At 36.7% G+C, this 18,400-nt stretch overlaps 1 protein-coding gene across 1 annotated transcript in view; it reads right to left on the reverse strand.

The window, feature by feature from the left end:
* Window positions 1-18,400, reverse strand: part of VCL (vinculin) — a 104,618-nt gene that overhangs the window by 85,487 nt on the left and 731 nt on the right.

An 18,400-nucleotide genomic window follows, 5' to 3' on the forward strand; every position in this document is an offset into this window, starting at 1 on the left:
ATACAGAGAATGGCTGTCTATCTTCCAGGGACACCTCTCCAGAATCTGACAAACTCAAGAACTACTATCCATTTCTCGTGATTCAAATGATATTTCAAGAAGGAATCAAGTCAGAGTTCCTAGAATAACAAAGGCTGAAAAAGAGGAATTTAAACAATCAAAGATCTATCTCAACTGATGCAGTTCAGATGCAGCGACAATATTCTGATGTAGAATAAAATAAGCAAAACATATTCGATTACTTCATCATAAAATTGAAACACATTTATAGGAAACCAAACTCTGTAAACTACCATTTTCAAGAACAAATATTATACATGTCCTTCTGCTGAGCAGAGATGAGAATTATGGGCAGTATATTTTGTATATTATGGGCAACTAGATGGTAGAACAGACATCAGGCCTGGAGTCATGGAGAGCCAAGTTCAAGTCCATACTTACTAGCTCTATGACCCTGGGGAAGTCACTTCATCTCTCTTTTTGCTGCAGTTTCTTCATCTGTAAAATGGGGATAACAGCACCTATCTCTCAGGGTTATTGTGAGATCGGATAACAGTAAATCATTTAGTACAGTGCCTGGCATACAGTAAGCAATCATCAGTAAATATTTATTAAGCTCCCACTACATATCAAATACTGTGCTAAGTGCCAGGGTCTCAAAAAGAAGCAAAGGACAGTCCCTACCCTCAAGATGCTTACATGGAGCAACATGCAAACAAATAAATACAAAGCAAGCTTTATACAGAAAAGATGGGAAATGATTAGCAAGAGGAAGCCCTAGAATTAAGATGGCTTCTACTCATAGTGATTCAAATATTTTAAGAAGTAATCAACTCTGAAAAAGAAGAATTTAAAGAAACAATGAAAGATCTATCTAGCCAATTACACTGCTTGAAACAGTTATCTTAGATCACTGTCTGCCTCAGTTTCCTCAGCTATAGGGATAATAACAGCACCTCCCTTGGAGTTGTTATGAGGATTATCTGTCTAACACATAGTAAGCGCCACATAAAGGCTAATTATTTGATTTTTATTGGATTCCATGGGCTAACATTCTTCCGGGATGTCAGCCCAAGATATGAGAAGCTCTCATAAATGAAATTCTGAGGACTCAAGGAGAAACAGTTCTGAATAGGAAGAACAGGGGAAGCTAGGCCAATAGACAAATATGGATACACTTGTATTTTAACCATTATAATAAAATGAAAGGAAAGGTAAGTAAGTACTGAAGATGAACACAAAAGTATAGCATAGTTCTAATACAGCCAGAGTCAGGATCATTAAAACTACAGTTGCTGAGTCATGTTAAAAAAAAAAAAAAAAAAAAGGCAGTTTAGTTCTATTAGACAAAAGAAGACCAAATAAGGGAAAGATAGGACCACTGCTTGAGATGAACAGCCTTGTGATAATAAATGAGAGAACAAAAGCAGAATTCACCTCATTTTGTTTCTTTTTTCTCTTTCAGAGAGAATGATCTTTGAACCTGAAAAGACACATATGACTTAGGGAGATAATAAGAAAACACCTAATTTCCCAGAGGAGTTCATGTAATCAGACCCAAACATTCATCTCAGGGAAATAAAAGAATTGAGTGAATTTTACTACTAAACCACTACCAGTGATTTCTGAAAGAAATGATGACAGGAGAGGGGCAAGAGGAATTAAGAAGGAAAATAGGTCTAACTCTCAAAAATAGGGAGGAAAGTGAAGTATTTGTACCAGAAGCTGGTGAATTCAATTTTGATTCATGGGGGGCAAAAAAGTCTTAATATTAAAGAGATAGCAGCAGTCACTAAGAGCTAGCTTAGCTTCCAGACCAAGCCAAGCCTGTCTAGTCCCATTTGTTCTCTTAACATTTACAAGATGGGCTGATCAGAAGAATGACCAAAGGTTTACCTAGATTTATCGAAGTTTTTTTTTCCCAATTTTTAAAAACATTTTTATTTAAAGTTTTGAATAACAATGCTCAAAGGGCTATAAAACTATGCATGCCCATTGATCCAGCAGTCTCACTACCAGTCTGTATTCCAATAAGATCATAAAAGAGAGAAAAGGACTCACCTGTGAAAAATTATTTGTAGCAGCCTTTTTTACAGTGGCAAGGAATTGGAAATTAAGTAGTGCCCATCAGTTAGGGAACAGCTTAATAAGTTATGTTTTATAAGCATAATGGAATATTATTGTTCTTTAAGAAATGATGAGCAGATTGATTTCAGGAAAGTCTGGAAAGACATGAACTGATGCTGAGTGAAGTCAACAGAACAAGACAATATTGTATATAAAGTAACAAATGTGTGTGTGTGTGTGATGATCATCTGTGAAGGACTTCATGTAGTGATTCAAGGTGATACCAAAAGTCTTGGGATGAAAAATGCCATCCACATCCAGAGAGAACTATGGAGACTGACTATGGATTGAAGCATAGTATTTTCACTTTTTATTGTTTCTTTTCTTTCTCATGTTTTTTTCCCTTTTGATCTGATTTTTCTTAAACCACATGACAAATACGGAAATATGTCTAAAAGAAGTGAACATATTTGACCTATATCAAATTACTTATTGTCTTGGGGAGGGAGGAAGTAAGGGAGAAGGGAGAAAAATCTAAAATATGTGAAGTCTTGCAAAAACAAATGTTGAAAACTATCTTTAAAAAAAAATAAAATAAAATAAAAAGATAAAAAAAAATAAAAAAAGAAAACTATCTTTACATGTACTTGGAAAATAAAATACTGTTGAAAAAAAATTTTTAAGTACTTCAAGAAAAAATATAAAGTTTTGAGTTCCAAATTCTATCTCCTTTCCCTCCTCTATAAGAGTAAGCAATTAGATAGATATAATTATATATGTTCAATTATGTAAAATATTTCCACATTAGTCATTTTGAACAAGATTCAAATTTAAAAAACCAAAAAAATGAAAAAGAGCATGCTTCTGTCTGTATTTAATTAATATCGTTTCTTTCTCTGGAGACTAATAGTATCCTTCATCATTAATCCTTTGGGATTATCTTGGATCAGTGTATATTGCCAAGAACAGCTAAGTCACTCACAGTTCATCAATTGATAATGCTATTATGTACAATGTTCTATTGGTTCTGTTCATTTCACTTTGCATCAGTTCTACTCATTATGTCTTACAGCACAATAATATTTCATTATAATTGTACACTACAGCTTATTGAGCCATTCCCCAGTTAATAGACATTCCTTTAATTTCCAATTCTTAGCCACTATAAAAAGAGCTGCTATCATTCTTCCCCTTCTTCTTCTTTTTTTTTTTTTTTTTTTTTTTTTTTTTTTTTTTTTTTTTGGTGAGGGGGGCGGGGAGGGAATGTCTTTGGGATAAAGACTTAGCAGTAGTACCGTTAGATAAAAAGATATATCGTTTTATAGCTGTTTGGGCAGAATTCCATATTGCTCTCCAGAATGATTGGATTAGTTCCCAATTCCTTAGCTGGTATCCCAGTTTTGCCATATCCCCTCCACTATGCAACATTTTCCTTTTTTGTCATATTAGTCATTTTGATAGAAGTGAGATAGTATGACAGAGTTCTATTAATTTTTAGTAAAGCTTTTCACAAAGCCTCTCATGGTAGCTTCATAGAGGAAAAAAGCAAGTGATATAGTTTAAGTAGTTAAATAGCTTAAGTATATGTATTCAGAATAGCATGACCGGAAGAATCCAGAGTTAGCAAAGAATTAATGTCAACTGGAAAGATGGATGGAAGCGTGCCTCAGGAACCTTCCCTTTGCTCTGTACCATTTAACAATCTGTCACTAAACTTGGATAAATGAATAATTGGGATGCTTATACAATTTGCAGAAGGTACAGAGCTATAAAGGATAGCTAACACTGGCATATCACACAATCAGTATATGACAGACTTAAAAAAAAATACAAGGAGAAACTGGCTTCAGTCCTGGGTAACACTTTTAAGGAAGGACTGTAATAAATTGGAGAACATCTAAAAAAGGGCAACCAGAATGTCAAAGGGACTTGACACCATGTCATCTGAGGATCCCTCCAAAGAACTTGGAGATGTTTCACTTCAGGGAAAAAAAGATCTTAATGAGGAAATACAACAGCTATCTTGATGTTTGTAACTTGAACTCAGAAGAACAAAAAACAATGAGTCACCATCACATAGAGGCACATTTGTGCTTGAAAGACAAATTGTCTTAGATGTATCTAAAGATGGCAAGGGCTATCTTGGGAGCTGGTAGATTCCTCGAACTGGAGACTCTTGAAGCAAAGGGCTGATGGTAGGGAATTGTAGAAAGAATTCTTGCTCCAGTGAAGGCTGAATTAGATGACCTCAGAGGTCATTTCTAATTTTCTGATTTTCTAATTCCATGAACCTATAAATAGATACCAAGAAGACAAGGTTCTAGGGAGTCCAATATAAACTAAGGAGAAATACCAAATTTTCTGGAAGAATTTGCACCACCTAGAGCTAACTTTTTTCTAACACAGTAGGGTCCCACCTTATGTGGAGATTAAGTCCTAGGTAAGTAGGAGAAAATTCTGTGTAGTACAATTGACTCTTTAAGATCCCTTAAATCAGGAATGTGGAACCTCATTTGTTAAGGCAACCACAAGGGATGATGAGCTGAAAACTAGGTACAACAACCTCCCACTGCTTGAGTTCTGTAAGTTGATGATTTTGTATGACCCACAAATAATGTTATAAATGGCCGTTAGCAGAAAAAGATTCCCCATTCCTGCCTTAAATCATCTATCAGATAAAGGCTCTTTAAATAGCTGCAGCTGGAAAAAGGTGAAGAGTGCTTTAAAAGACAATAATCTGTATAAATGTGAAATATTTGCTATGAAAACAACTGAAGGAGTGAATCTGGAATTCAAAGTTGAAAAAAGAATGTAAGAATTGGTTTCATGTTAAAAAAAAAAATTAAGGGGGCAGTTAGGTGGCACAGTACCAGCTCTGAAGTCAGGAGGAACTGAATTCAAATCTAGTCTCAGAACTTAACACTTCCTAGCTGTGTGACCCTGGACAAGTCACTTAACCCTAACTGCCTCAGCAAAAAATAAAATAAAATTGTTTCATGTGTAACTGGGAAAAATAAAATATTAAATACATTTTTTTTAAAAATTGAAGATAAATTTTAAGTCACTAATCCAGAGAAAGGCAGGAACCATATCTTCTATTCAAATAGATAAATATTTTCAAAACAGGTCAAGTCCGATGATTAAGGGGGAAAAATATTCTTCAAAGAGTTTCATTAAAGTGTGGTTTCCAGTAGAGGATGATTATATCATGACACAACGGTTCCTTTTCTTGCTTCTCTATAAGGAAAGAGGGGAAGTAAAGATATCAAAGGGAACAAAGAGGAATCTTTTTAGATCAGTTGTTCTTATACTTTTGTTCTTAGTATCTTTATACTATTAAAAATTGAGGATCTGTCCAAAAAGTTGTTTATATGAGTTATATTTAATTTTGAATTTGCAGATCTAGTGAAAGGATTTCAGAGACCCTCCAGAATTCTCTGGACCACTGTTCTAGATGATCAGGAATTCTGATCTGGGAAGGCCAGCTAAGGTCAAGGCTCTCATTAACTCCCACAGCCTACAGATAATGATGAGATTGATCAAATGGTAAAGAAATTAGAGAATCGCACTCAACTCCAAGGACTGACAAATTCTCATCTTCCATCTCATGATTATTCTAGTGTATATTCTCACTGAACAAAATGCAAGAAAAGTTCTCTTCTTCCTTTCCCTTTTCTGCCTTCTCTCTCTGTGTGTTACATGAGTGTATGTGTCTCCATTGTAACTTGCTACCTTACCTCACTTGAAATTATCCATTCCTTCCTCTATCCATTCGCCACTTTAAAGCACTTAGGCACCTAGGAGCTCAGAGGACAGAGTGTTGTATTTGGAGTCAGGAAGACCTGAGTTCAGATCCAGTCTCAGATACTCATTAGCTGGGTACCCTAGATAAGTCACTTCCATTTGTCTTCATATACCAGATAAGAAATGGTAAACCATTTCATAGCTTTGGCAAGAAATCTCCTAAAGAGGTCACAAAGAGTCAGACATAAGCGAACAGCAAAATCAGAACTTTTTTCTGACTTGTTTTCCAAATATTCTTCATTCAGGATACTCTTCAGATGTAGCCACAGTAGTATTTGCCACAATTTGACTACATTTTGAATTTTACCCTGAATTTTATATAACCAAAAAGTTGTAGATATGACTTATAAATAAGTGTTCAATAAGATGTCAAATACTTCTATACTTTTTACTTCCTCATTTTGACATAACACATAATTTTGTACAGGTAACACTTATAGTTTCATATTTTAATTGATCTACTTTTAAGATGCTGGACTCCCTATTGATCCTTGTGTTAGACATGAGTCTATAATATGAAGCAGAAATAAATTACATTTAAGATTAGTTAAAATGGGACAGCTAGGTGGTACAGTGAATAGAGCATCAGCCCTGAAGTCAGGAGGACCTGAGTTCAAATCTGGTCTCAAACACTTAACACTTCCTAGCTGGGTAACCCTGGGCAAGTCGCTTAACCCCAATTGCCTCAGCAAAAAAAGAAAAAAATTACTTAAAATCTTAAGCCTGCCTCAACCCCAGCCCCACAACCTAGAAAAAAAAAATCACCTTTTTTTTCCCCTTCACAGGCTTTTGGGGAGAATTATTTCTTACAACTGCTCCAAAAGAAGGAGTCACTAAGTAACAATTTTATGAAATTAATTTACTGTGAAAAACCAGCACTCCAATGGGGTTACACTGTTCCTAGCATGGACAGTCTCCACTGGTCCATGAAGAAAAGGAGTAATGCTAAAAAGGCTGAATGGTGTTTTTTTACACTGTGATCCCACAGCATATGTCACTTCACTGAAAATTTTCTCTGGCAATCTGCTTTACTGAATAAAAGTTAAAAAACCTGGCTTAGGCATATGAAAAATGTTTGAAGAAACATTAGATATTTGAGCTGAAAAAGGGACGATCTGGGAGGAACAGTGTAATTATATTCAACTATTGGATGAGCTGTGTCTCAAATGAACTAGAGAATATATTATAGTGATCCAACAGGCAGAATTATAACCAGTGGGTAAGTCTTTGTCAAATTATGGTTCAAGTTTCCTAACAATCAGAGCTAGGCAACAACAGGAGATCATTTCATCAGTGCTTCACAAAGGCAAGATTGTAGAGGGAGGGATGATAGTCAGGTGAATCCTTCTAATGCATAGTTAGTTGGACTTCATGATTAAATGACCACATTGGACAATTTTAGTTAAGTTAAATAATATATCCCTGGATAGGAGATCATCCTTTCATTGGTACAGGGAATTCCCAGGTGAGCAAATTCCCTCCACCAACGTGGGTTAGCTCCTTTTTCTGTCTGAAAGAGTTGCCTAGTACAGTGATATCACAATGACATTCTCTATGTTCTGCTATATTTGCATTTGCTTTGTTAAATATTTCCCATTTACATTTTAATTTGGTTTGGGGGGGCTTGCCTATTGTGTTTAATAATTCTGGTCTCCAGAAGAGTCTGGATAAGTGACTAAAGTTACAATTAAACAAATATATTTCATTTCATTTTAAAACAAGAGACAGTGGGGAAAGCCACATGAACTAGCAGATAGGAGGCCTGGATCTGTCTTGACTCCTTGACTAATTAAAATGGCTAATTTCTGGCAAATTACTTAAATCTTCTGATTTACATTATTAAAATGTAGATGAAAATGAGAGAGATCAAAAATTCATTTTTTAAAATACTGTCTTTGGCTAAGACTACCTGAAATATCCATTACAGAGTCCAACCTTCCAGTGAAAGAGTTCCCTCAAATGAAAGGGGAGGCTAGTAATGAAGGAAAGCCAGAGAACAGAGGTCCTCCGTTTTTAGAAATGATGTAGCCCATCTCCCCTCTTCCATGTAAATCTTATTCATAAGAACAACTGACGTTTACTTCAAGAGGATACAGCTTTGACTTGGATTATGGCAGCTGGGCATAGTAAACACCAGGGCAGAGTTTAGACACTTTCCCACTGAGTCATTCAGTGGAAAACTACAATGGTGAAAAATCCTCAATGCAGCTGACTATGAATTCCATTCCCTGCAACTCGATGATATTTATAAAATATTTAAGTTCTAAGATTTTTTCCTCCTTTCCACTGCCCTGCAGGTCACACTTTGTCAGTTTGCAATTGCTACAGACGATTGGGGGCACATTTAAAACTTTTAAAGTCTAAAAAAAACAAAATGAAAGGATTTCATTGAAAGAAATGTTTTCTACATAGCAGGAGTTTAGTAAAACTAATGACTATGGAACTTTCCCCCCTTTGTAGAATATTAAGAATGGACATTAGAATCTCAGAATCTTTGAGCTGGGAAAACCTCAAAGATATTTCATGCAATAACCTCATTCTGATTACAAGGAAACAAACCCAGAGAGGTCAAGTGCTTTGCTGGAGATGATTAGAATCGAGATTGTGGAAGAGCTGAAACTAAAAATCAGATTTATAGCAAAAGGTAACCAGGTGGTGCAATGAAAAGAGTGCTGGGCCTAGAGTCAAGAAGTCCCAAGTTCAAATCCAATCTCAGTCATTCACTAGCTATTCGACTATAAGCTTAACCTGTCTGCCTCATCTTCCCAATCTATAAAATGGGGATAATAACAGTCTCTAGCTCCAAGGTTATCATAAGGACAAAATTATATTTGTAAACCACTTTGTGAATCACTTTTGTGAATAGTATAAAAACATTATATAAATGCTATTATGACCATCTTTTTTCTATTATTCTCTACTATCAATATTTGAAAGCCATAGCAGGAGAGTAAACATTCTAAGGTATGCTACTGTAATCTTTGATAAATAATTCCAAATCTATACTCAATTATATAATGGCTAGTTATTTGACCATAGACAGCTAGATGGCTAAGTGGATAAAGCACCAAGCCTGGGGTCAGAAAGGCCTAAATTCAAATCTAGCCTAAGACATTTACTGGCCATATGACTCTGGACAAGTCACTAACCCAGTTTGACTCAGTTTCCTGCTCTGTAAAATGAACTGGAGAAAGAAATGACAAATCATCCTATTATCTTTGCCGAGTAAACTCTACCTATGGTCATAGAAGAATCAGACATGATTGAAACTACTCCATAACAACAAAACTACTTGACTGAGTAGCTCAGAAACATGGTGCAGATGGTCCAGAAACTTCAGCCAAATTTTTTTTATGTTGGCCCAAGTGTCCTATTAGCATACATTATTCGTTATGGTTTGCAGCTTCAGAATGTAAGGGTGTTATTATTGTAATCATAACTGACCAGATTCCAAAATATTTCTACTTTAAATAGCCAGATAACTTATCTGAGAAAGTGCACACCCAGAATTTTTCAGTCTGGTATTTCTGGGAAAGTCAACCTATTCCATGAAGTAATCTCCAAATAACTGAAAATGAAGTGACAATTTGTTCCCAGTTTCAACTGGTCAAGATCTAAGCACTCATTTGGATCCTCAAGAATGAAGGACAAACACTATCACCAACTATTTCTATTAAGAGATACTATCCATTGCACTAGCTTATGGTTACTCAAGATGGATTGGATTGATAACATGTCTATCTTAGACCAGAAAAATGGGTTAGGAGCTCTAGGAGAACCTAGATGTGTCTTTAATTCACTCTGTATGGAAGTAACCCATTGGTGTTTCACTCAGGTACAGCACTGGCTCTCCAGCATGCAGCATAAAAATAACCTCAATGTGGAGCAACGGCCTACACATGGGTTTCTCCATTCTTCTTTGTCAATTCCTGACCAAGTCAATGAAATAGTTTTGGTTTGGAGGCTTTCTTTTTTTTTTTAATTTATTTATTAATATTTTATTTTATTTTATAATAATTTTATATTGACAGAATCCATGCCAGGGTAATTTTTTTACAACATTATCCCTTGCACTCGTTTCTGTTCTGATTTTTCCCCTCCCTCCCTTCACCCCCTCCCCTAGATGGCAAGCAGTCCTATATATGTTAGATATGTTGCAGTATATCCTAGATACAATATATGTCTGCAGAACTGAACAGTTCTCTTGTTGCACAGGGAGAATTGGATTCAGAAGGTAAAAATAACCTGGGAAGAAAAATTAAAATGCAGATAGTTCGCATTCGTTTCCCAGTGTTCTTTCTTTGGGTGTAGCTGCTTCTGTCCATCATTTATCAATTGAAGTTCAGTTAGGTCTCTTTGTCAAAGAAATCCACTTCCATCAGAATATATCCTCATACAATATCGTTGTCGAAGTGTATAATGATCTCCTGGTTCTGCTCATTTCACTTAGCATCAGTTCATGTAAATCTCTCCAAGACTCTCTGTAGTCATCCTGCTGGTCATTTCTTACAGAACAATAATATTCCATAACATTCATATACCACAATTTACCCAGCCATTCTCCAATTGATGGGCATCCATTCAATTTCCAGTTTCTAGCCTCTATAAACAGAGATGCCACAAACATTTTGGCACATACAGGTCCCTTTCCCTTCTTTAGTATCTCTTTGGGATATAAGCCCAATAAAAACATTGCTGAATCAAAGATTATGCACAATTTGATAACTTTTTGGGCATAATTCCAGATTGCTCTCCAGAATGGTTGGATTCATTCACAACTCCCCCAACAATGCATCAGTGTCCCAAGTTTTCCCACATCCCCTCCAATATTCATCATTATTTTTTCCTGTCATCTTAGCCAATCTGACAGGTGTGTAGTGATATCTCAGAGCTGTCTTAATTTGAATTTCTCTGATCAATAATGATTTGGAACACTCATATGAGTGGTAATAGTTTCAATTTCATCCTCTGAAAAATTGTCTGTTCATATCAATTATCATTGATCATTGACCATTTATCAATTGGAGAATGGCTTGATTTCTTATAAATTTGAGTCAGTTTGGAGGCTTTCTTTTTTGAGATTCTAAATGGAAAAAGGTTGGTGTGTGTTAATGGTTTGTGTGTGTATATTTATTTTCATACTTATAAACTTTATGATTGGAAGTCCAAAGGGAAAGGAAAGTAATATTCTATCTGCTCTCACAGTAAACTCACATCCTGAGAATGGCTACTACTAAGTTAAAACAGTGCCAATGAGGGCAAAAAGTTAAGGCCTATTCACCATAGCTTTACTAAGAGAGTAACTCCACATCCAGATTCTCTTCATCCAAACACAAGTCCAGTTAAGAATATATGATGGTTATCACTCTTAGAAAAATAACACATGCCCTCCTAACAGAAGATGAATATTGCTATTTGAAATGTATACAAGTTATATACTACACTTGACTGAGTTTTTAAAAGTTTTATAAATATACTATTTTGAAGGATCTTGAGAGAAGATTGGATGAGATAATTTCAGATGAAGAAACTAACAGCACTGGAGAAGAAATGCCTTACCCAAGGGCATAAAGCAGTATAGGAAAGAAATGAACCTATTAGTCATTCCACATCTAGTTCTCTTTTCACTCTTAGCTTTAATTGTCTTCTAAAACTGTAAAGAAGAAAGCAATAGCCTTTCTTTGCCTTCCCACTCTCAATGGAATAGACATGCTCTATTCCAATGACCATTTGCACTGAAAACAACCAAAGGAAAGGCAATTCTGATAAAGTTTTTGCATCCCTGTATGAGCAAGAGTTGCTTGGCACACCCAAGAGTCCTAGTGATTGGAAGATACAGACTTAAAACAAAGTAGCTCTTTCCTCCTCAACCTCCTTTTTAAAAAAGGCATCTGAGTTAATGTTCTCATGCTGTACTTTTTGCCTGCCTACGATGAAGGATTGGAACTAAATGCCAAGTGAATTTCCTAACAGTGGATGTAGGTTGGTTGAACACGAGGATGGACTGGCAAGAAAATTTGTGCTATCTTTCTCTCTAAAGATCTTTCTGCAAGAGAGGCACAGTGGAATAATGGGAAGAAGGCTCCATTGCTCATCAGGCTAGATCTGAATCTGAATCCCACCCTAACTAGTTGTTTGATCATGAAAAAGTCAGTTTCCTCAACTGAAAAAAAGGATATATTATCCTTTGTGGAGAGAATCCAATTAACAGATTTATATTAACAAACCACAAGGGGTCCAAAAGGTTTATTACAAAGAAATTGCCATTATGATGTAAGGAGAGAATTCTCTCTGTATGAGTACGTGTATATATGCAAACATAAACTACTATATAAATGTTAGCTAGTATGATTACTATAGTTTGTGGGGACCCTTACCTAAATGTTGATCAAAGCTTCTTAAAGTGAGGGTTGCAGTCCAATATGGGGTCATGCAACTGAATATAGAGGGTCACAAAATTATGATTTATTATCAGTAAATGTTTAACTTATATATCTATTTTACATACTTATATACCCAGGATGACATAAAATTTTTTAAGGATGAGAAGAGGTTGCGAGTGAAAAAAGTTTAAAGACCCCTGGCCTAAATGACTTTTCCAGGTTCCTTCCTGCCCCTAAACTTGGCTTCTGAGTAGATGTTAATATGCTAGGGACAAACCTGGGTACACAGCCAGCTCAAACCCTGTATTTGCTTTAACATTACTGAGTCTTTTAAATTGCTTTAATATTAATGAGAGCTTGTCACACAGAAATTCATGCCACTATCATTCTCTTGACAGAGATTAATGAACAAGTTTGGCCACGTTTGGCTAGAATACCCTAGCTGTATAAAAACCCAATCTTTCTATTTATCTCCTGACACAAAATTCAAAGAATCCAAGATCTTTATTAAGAGTTATTCATTAGTCGTATCAAAACAGGTTGACTTCCCAAATGTTTTTTTTTTTTAATCAAAACTTGACTCACATTTCTTTACACTTAAAAGAGACATTACTAAGTAAGATGTGAAATCCTGCATTTTCAAATACTCTCCAGTTGTTAATTTAGCAAGTGGCCCTCAGAATCAGAATGAAATGGAGATGAAGAACTCCAAATGGCCCCTCTTTTTAATCCTCAATATTGGGCAGCCAACCCTCAACCATTGGGTGTATGTGTGTGTGTGTGTGTGTGTGTGTGTTTATATCAACCCTGATCAAATCCAAAATCTTTTAGTTGTGCTACAATGTGGTTGCAGAATGTTTGGGCTCTAAAAGGTTTAGTGTAAAAAAAAATTGCCATGTTGATTTAAGGGGGAAAGACATATATGGGTACATGTATACAAGCGACAACACTAATGCGACATGTTGGCAACAGCTTTGCCTCCTCCAGCTTACTGGCTCTGTTCCATAGCACCAAGCTTTTCATCTTTTCAAAACTGTGCTTCCTAGCTCCCTGGGGTATTTCATACAACAAAAAGGGGACTTTGTGAAAAAATGTCAAGTAAGTGATTTTTTCCTACAACAATATGAATTTGTGATATCAAAAATACAAGAAATCATTCTTGGGACTGAAAATAGACTTCATTTATTCTTTTGTACCAGAGTTTTCCCAATTCCTATTTTTGCTAGGGGCAAGCAATTTACAGCTGGGGCATAAGGTAAAGGTTCTGTGGATATTAAGAGTCCACAATTATTCTGGGCCCAAATTCATTTGAGAAATGCCCATCTATGAAATAGCTTTAAGAGAGCATAGCACTATAATTGTGTAAAATCAATATGAACAAACTTTTAAATTCACATTTGATGAAAACTTTTAAATGAACCTAATTCTCACAAGTATCCACATAAATGAATTTTGGCTAGAAGAATGTAGGAAACACATCTAGTTCTAACATCTCTCTTGGCCGTGAGCCAAATGTTTCCAAGTGAAACTTCCCTGGATTGTAAAGTTATAACACATCTAACAAAAGTGTTACAAAGTTTTAAAAGGCATCAAATTCAGCAACCAAATATCGCTTAAGATGTCTGTGTGGAAAGGAAAAAAGGGAGAGAGGGAGGGAGGGAAGGAGGAAGAAAGAAGAACAAATGGAAGGAAGGAAGGGAGGGAGAGAGGGCAAGAGCAAGAGAAGGAGAGAAGAAAGGGAGGGAGAGAAGAAAGCAAAGAGGGAAAGAAAGGAGGAAGAGAAGGCAAAAAGGGAAGAAGCAAGGAAGGGAGGGAGGAACAAACAGGGAAGGAAGGAAGTAATGGAAGGAAAGAGGAAGGGAAGGAGGGAAGAAGCAAGGAGGGAAGGGAGGGAGGAATAAATAGAGGGAGGGAGGAAAATAAGGACTAAGGAAGGAAAGGAGGGAAGAGAGGGGAGGAAAGAAGGAAACCCTTATGTACAAAGGAAAATGCTTATAACATAGAATACTACATTAGTATAATTCCTTTCATATATACCTCACCAAAACTTGACTCAACAGGTAAACCAGTCATAATCAGAACAATAATAAATATGATTAAACTAGCAATATATTTTTTCACTTCAAATCCATTAAAAAAAAAAAACCTCATAACTTTGGAATGGGCATAAATTTCCATATTTCCTCATTAAGAAAACAAACCTTAAAAACTAAAATAACTTCGGATTTTACAAGCAGTAAGAAAGCGACTTGGCTTTTCTTATCAATGAGCATTCTTTCCCTAAAGGTCTTAAGGAAATGTAGCTATTTATTCCAGAGTGTTTGTTTTATTAGAAAACTAGATATTTTGGGTGTGGTTCAAAAGTTATAATCGGAAGAGAAAAGTAAATAAAATTAAAATGTTATGGTTCTAGAGAGAGGGGTAATTAAAACCTATTATCAGATACCGGGATGTAAAGTAAAATGTCTAAAACTAATGAAAACCATACACAATTTGGAGTCCGAATGGAATGGAATGGAAATCTCAAGGCTAAGTAGAAAAGCAAGATAGTCCCTGCCCTCAGGGAACCTGACCCTCTCAGTTTACTCAAGGGCCTTGGAGAAGTCACTTGTATTCCCAGAGCCTTCCTTAGCTGTAGCTTGGGAGAAGCACTGCAATAAGATTTAGAGGACCAGGATTCAAACCCACTTACTATCTGTGGTCTTAAGGAAAAAGTTACCTGGCCTCTCTGGGCCTCAGTTTCTTAATCTATCAAATGAAGTAGATGACTGGTTTGAAATTTAAGGTCCAATGACTTAGAATCAACAAGGCTGAAGTAACAATAACAATGAACATTTATACTGCAATTACTCTGTGCCAAGCAATGTGCTAAGTACATTAAAATTATTATTCCATTTGATTCTCACAACAACCCTGGAAAGTAGTACTATTATTATTCCCACTTTACAGATGAGTTCTGAAGTGAGTGGTTCAGGATTTGAGACTGGATTTGAACTCAGGGTGTTCCATACTTCAGACAGAGTTTTTACCCACAGCACCACTTAGCTGCCACTGAAGGCCTCATCTAGCTCAAAATGATCAAAATTATGGAACAAAACTGTCAAAACAGAGATTAATGGCTAAGAGTTCCCTCCCTTCCCCCCAGGAAAAGGAAAAAAAAAATGTAACATAGTAGTAAATTATCAACTGAACTCTCTGACTGTAGACATTGCTGCCCCTCCCTATGTGTCTGCAGCCATTCTTTGTGCCCAATCTTCTCTAAACATTCTTACCTCCCCCAGCTATTTTTTACTGCTCCATTAGAAATACTATTGAAATTAAAACTGCACAGGGATTGAGGAAAAAGACAAGAAAATAAATATTCCTCCTCCACCTCTTCCCAGAGCATTGGAGTAAAGAATCAAAGAGAAATAACAAGAGGCCTCCTCAAGCAGAATCACAACAAAAGATACATCCTTTACTATGTGACTTATTTTTTAAATAGACATACCAGAAGCTTAAATATACGAGCACTAATTCAGTTAGAGGACTCTGTATCCTTTGAGAGTGGATGTGATTTCTATAAACAGCCAAAAAGTCTTTTAAATCCAATTCTGGTTAATTAGCAGAGTGATCAAGCTAAGTTATGTCCTTTGGGATAAAAAAAAAAAAATTGGTTTAACTATAAAAGAATGAGACTAATTTTTTATATGGTTCTTAAGTTGATTCAAAGACAATTAAAAATAAAAAAACCCAAAAATTTTTTGCAGCATTTACATATTTATACTCCCAAAGTGAATTCTTAACAACAACAAAAAGAAAAAGCACCATTTGCATAAGGGAGCTGTGGTGTATTTGAGTTTTTAAAAAGCTGGCTGTGGAATCAGGAGGAACTGAGTTCAAATCCAGCCTCAGACCCTTTAATATCTGTGTGAATCTCACCAAGTCAATCTTGTTTGCCTCAGTTTTTTCATCTATAAAATAAGGCTGAGAAAGAAATGTCAAACCACTCAGCATCTTTGCCAAAAATTAAAAAAACCCACATGAGATCACAAAGAATAGGATGTGACTGAAATGACTGAATAACCACAAGGAACAAGTCTCACTACTTTTTAAGTAATCATCTGCATTTCATTCCTTAAAAACCTTAAGTATTCCTCCTCCCCATTCAAATCACCAAATCTTGCTAATTCTTCCTCAACATCTTATGATCCAATCCCTTCCATTTCCCCATCACTATCCTTATTTAGACCCTCATAGTGTCAGTCTCCTTACAAAACTTCTAGAGGGGTCCTCCCTGCCTCTTCATTCTGTAATTAAATACTCATTGAACTCCTACCATGTGCAAGGCATGGCAGAGGTGCTGAGGGAAAGACAAATTTGCATAAAGTACACACAGTCCCTTCCATCCAAAAGTTTATAATCCAACCTGGGAAGATAGGTCATGTACAGAAATACATGGTTAAGAGTGGAAGAACACCTAGAGATCCTCTACTCTCTCTCTATATACATTACTGTAATGTAAATGGCTAAAAATTATAGGCTTACAGAAGCACTTATGCTCATTATCTGACCTTCGCCTAACACCAAGCAATTCAATGTTTGCAAACTCCTAGACACTTTAACTTTCACATGAGATTTTTTTCTAAGTGGTTTTACCACAGCTAAATTTGGAACTTATTTAACTCTATTGCAAATAACTTACTTTAACACTATATATTCTAAAATAATACACTCTTTTTAGCTAGTTTACATTCTTTCACACTATTGCAAAATGTAGCCCTGGAATAATGAAATGTATCAATTTAAACTTAGCTATCCTATAAAATTCCAGTAACTACCCAAGAATGAATTCATTTGTGTCCTTAAATTATAATCAATATTGCCTCCATGAAGTATACATATAACCATAAAGCTAAGTAGTTTGTTTAAAAAAAAAAAAATGCTGCGACTCATTTTCTCCATATACTAAGAGTTTATGGCCTAAATAAGATCTTTATCTCGGGAACTCTGGCTAAATACACATATGGAACTATTTAAGGCTTTCGATTTTGTTATGTAGAATGGTTTAAATTCAGGGATCACTACTGAACTGCCTTGCATGTAGTAGGGACTTAATATTTGCTGACCTGATTAGACAGAGGAGGATATCCAACAGCTAAAAAGACAGTACTGCTCTAACTAAACCAGCATCAGGGACTATGGGGTAGTCTTGTCACACTGTAGCTAAGTATCCCCCCAATAGATAAGTAACCAAAGTCCCACCCAGGTCCCAGGATTCTTCTGCATTTGTAGGACTGTTCACAAACATATCCCTCTATAGAGGGGCTTATTGATTTTTGTCCAGATTGGGTTTTCAAAGGAGGCAACAGCTCAAGCTTCCCTTTCTGGCCCAAAAGAAACACCAAAGTACGAAACTGGCTATGGAACCCTGGTCCTATCAGTCACTAGTGCTAGTGTGTCATCCAGTCGACAGTTCTCCCCCTTCTCTCTCTAAGTGGGCTCAGCCTTTCACAGTGATTACTTTGGGAATTAGTCATAGCATCTGGAAAAAACAAATCGCTATTTAGGAGGGTGGGCTATCCCCATCCCCCATCCAGAAAGGCTGCTAGAACCCAAGGGACCCCTCCTTCCTGCTCTCAGGGCTCCAGCTGGTCATCCCCACAGGCCTTTCCAGGCAGCTCCATCTTGCTTCCTGCCAGGAGGAGGAGGAGGAACAGTGGGAGGGACCCGAGTCTGGGAAAGGCCAGTGGGGGGAGGAAGCGGTGTGACAGCAGGTAAAAGGGAACCTGCACAAGAAGGTTTAAAATACAATGGGAGGAAGAATCTCGGAACCGGGACTGACTTCCATACTCAGCACTGACTCAATACTGACTGGGACCTGCATATGCCCAAAGTGGGGAGAGAGGTGAAACTGGCTCAGGGATGTTGGGGGAAGGGGAGGAGGAGAAAGAGGGAGAGAAGAGAAGCGGAAAGGGGAGAAGCGGGGAGAGAAGAAAAAGGGAAGAAGACCGAAGGAAAGGGGGATTGAGGGAAGGGGGTAAACGGAGGGGAGAGAAAGAGGAGGGAAAGAGAGGAGGGGAAAGGAAGAAGGGGGAAGGGAAAAGTGGGGAGGAAGGGGGAGAGGAGAAAGGGAGGGAGAGAAGGGCGAGCCTGGAGTGAAAGGA

The sequence above is a fragment of the Antechinus flavipes genome, chromosome 2 (genome assembly GCF_016432865.1).
Source record: "Antechinus flavipes isolate AdamAnt ecotype Samford, QLD, Australia chromosome 2, AdamAnt_v2, whole genome shotgun sequence".
Lineage (NCBI taxonomy): Eukaryota > Metazoa > Chordata > Mammalia > Dasyuromorphia > Dasyuridae > Antechinus > Antechinus flavipes.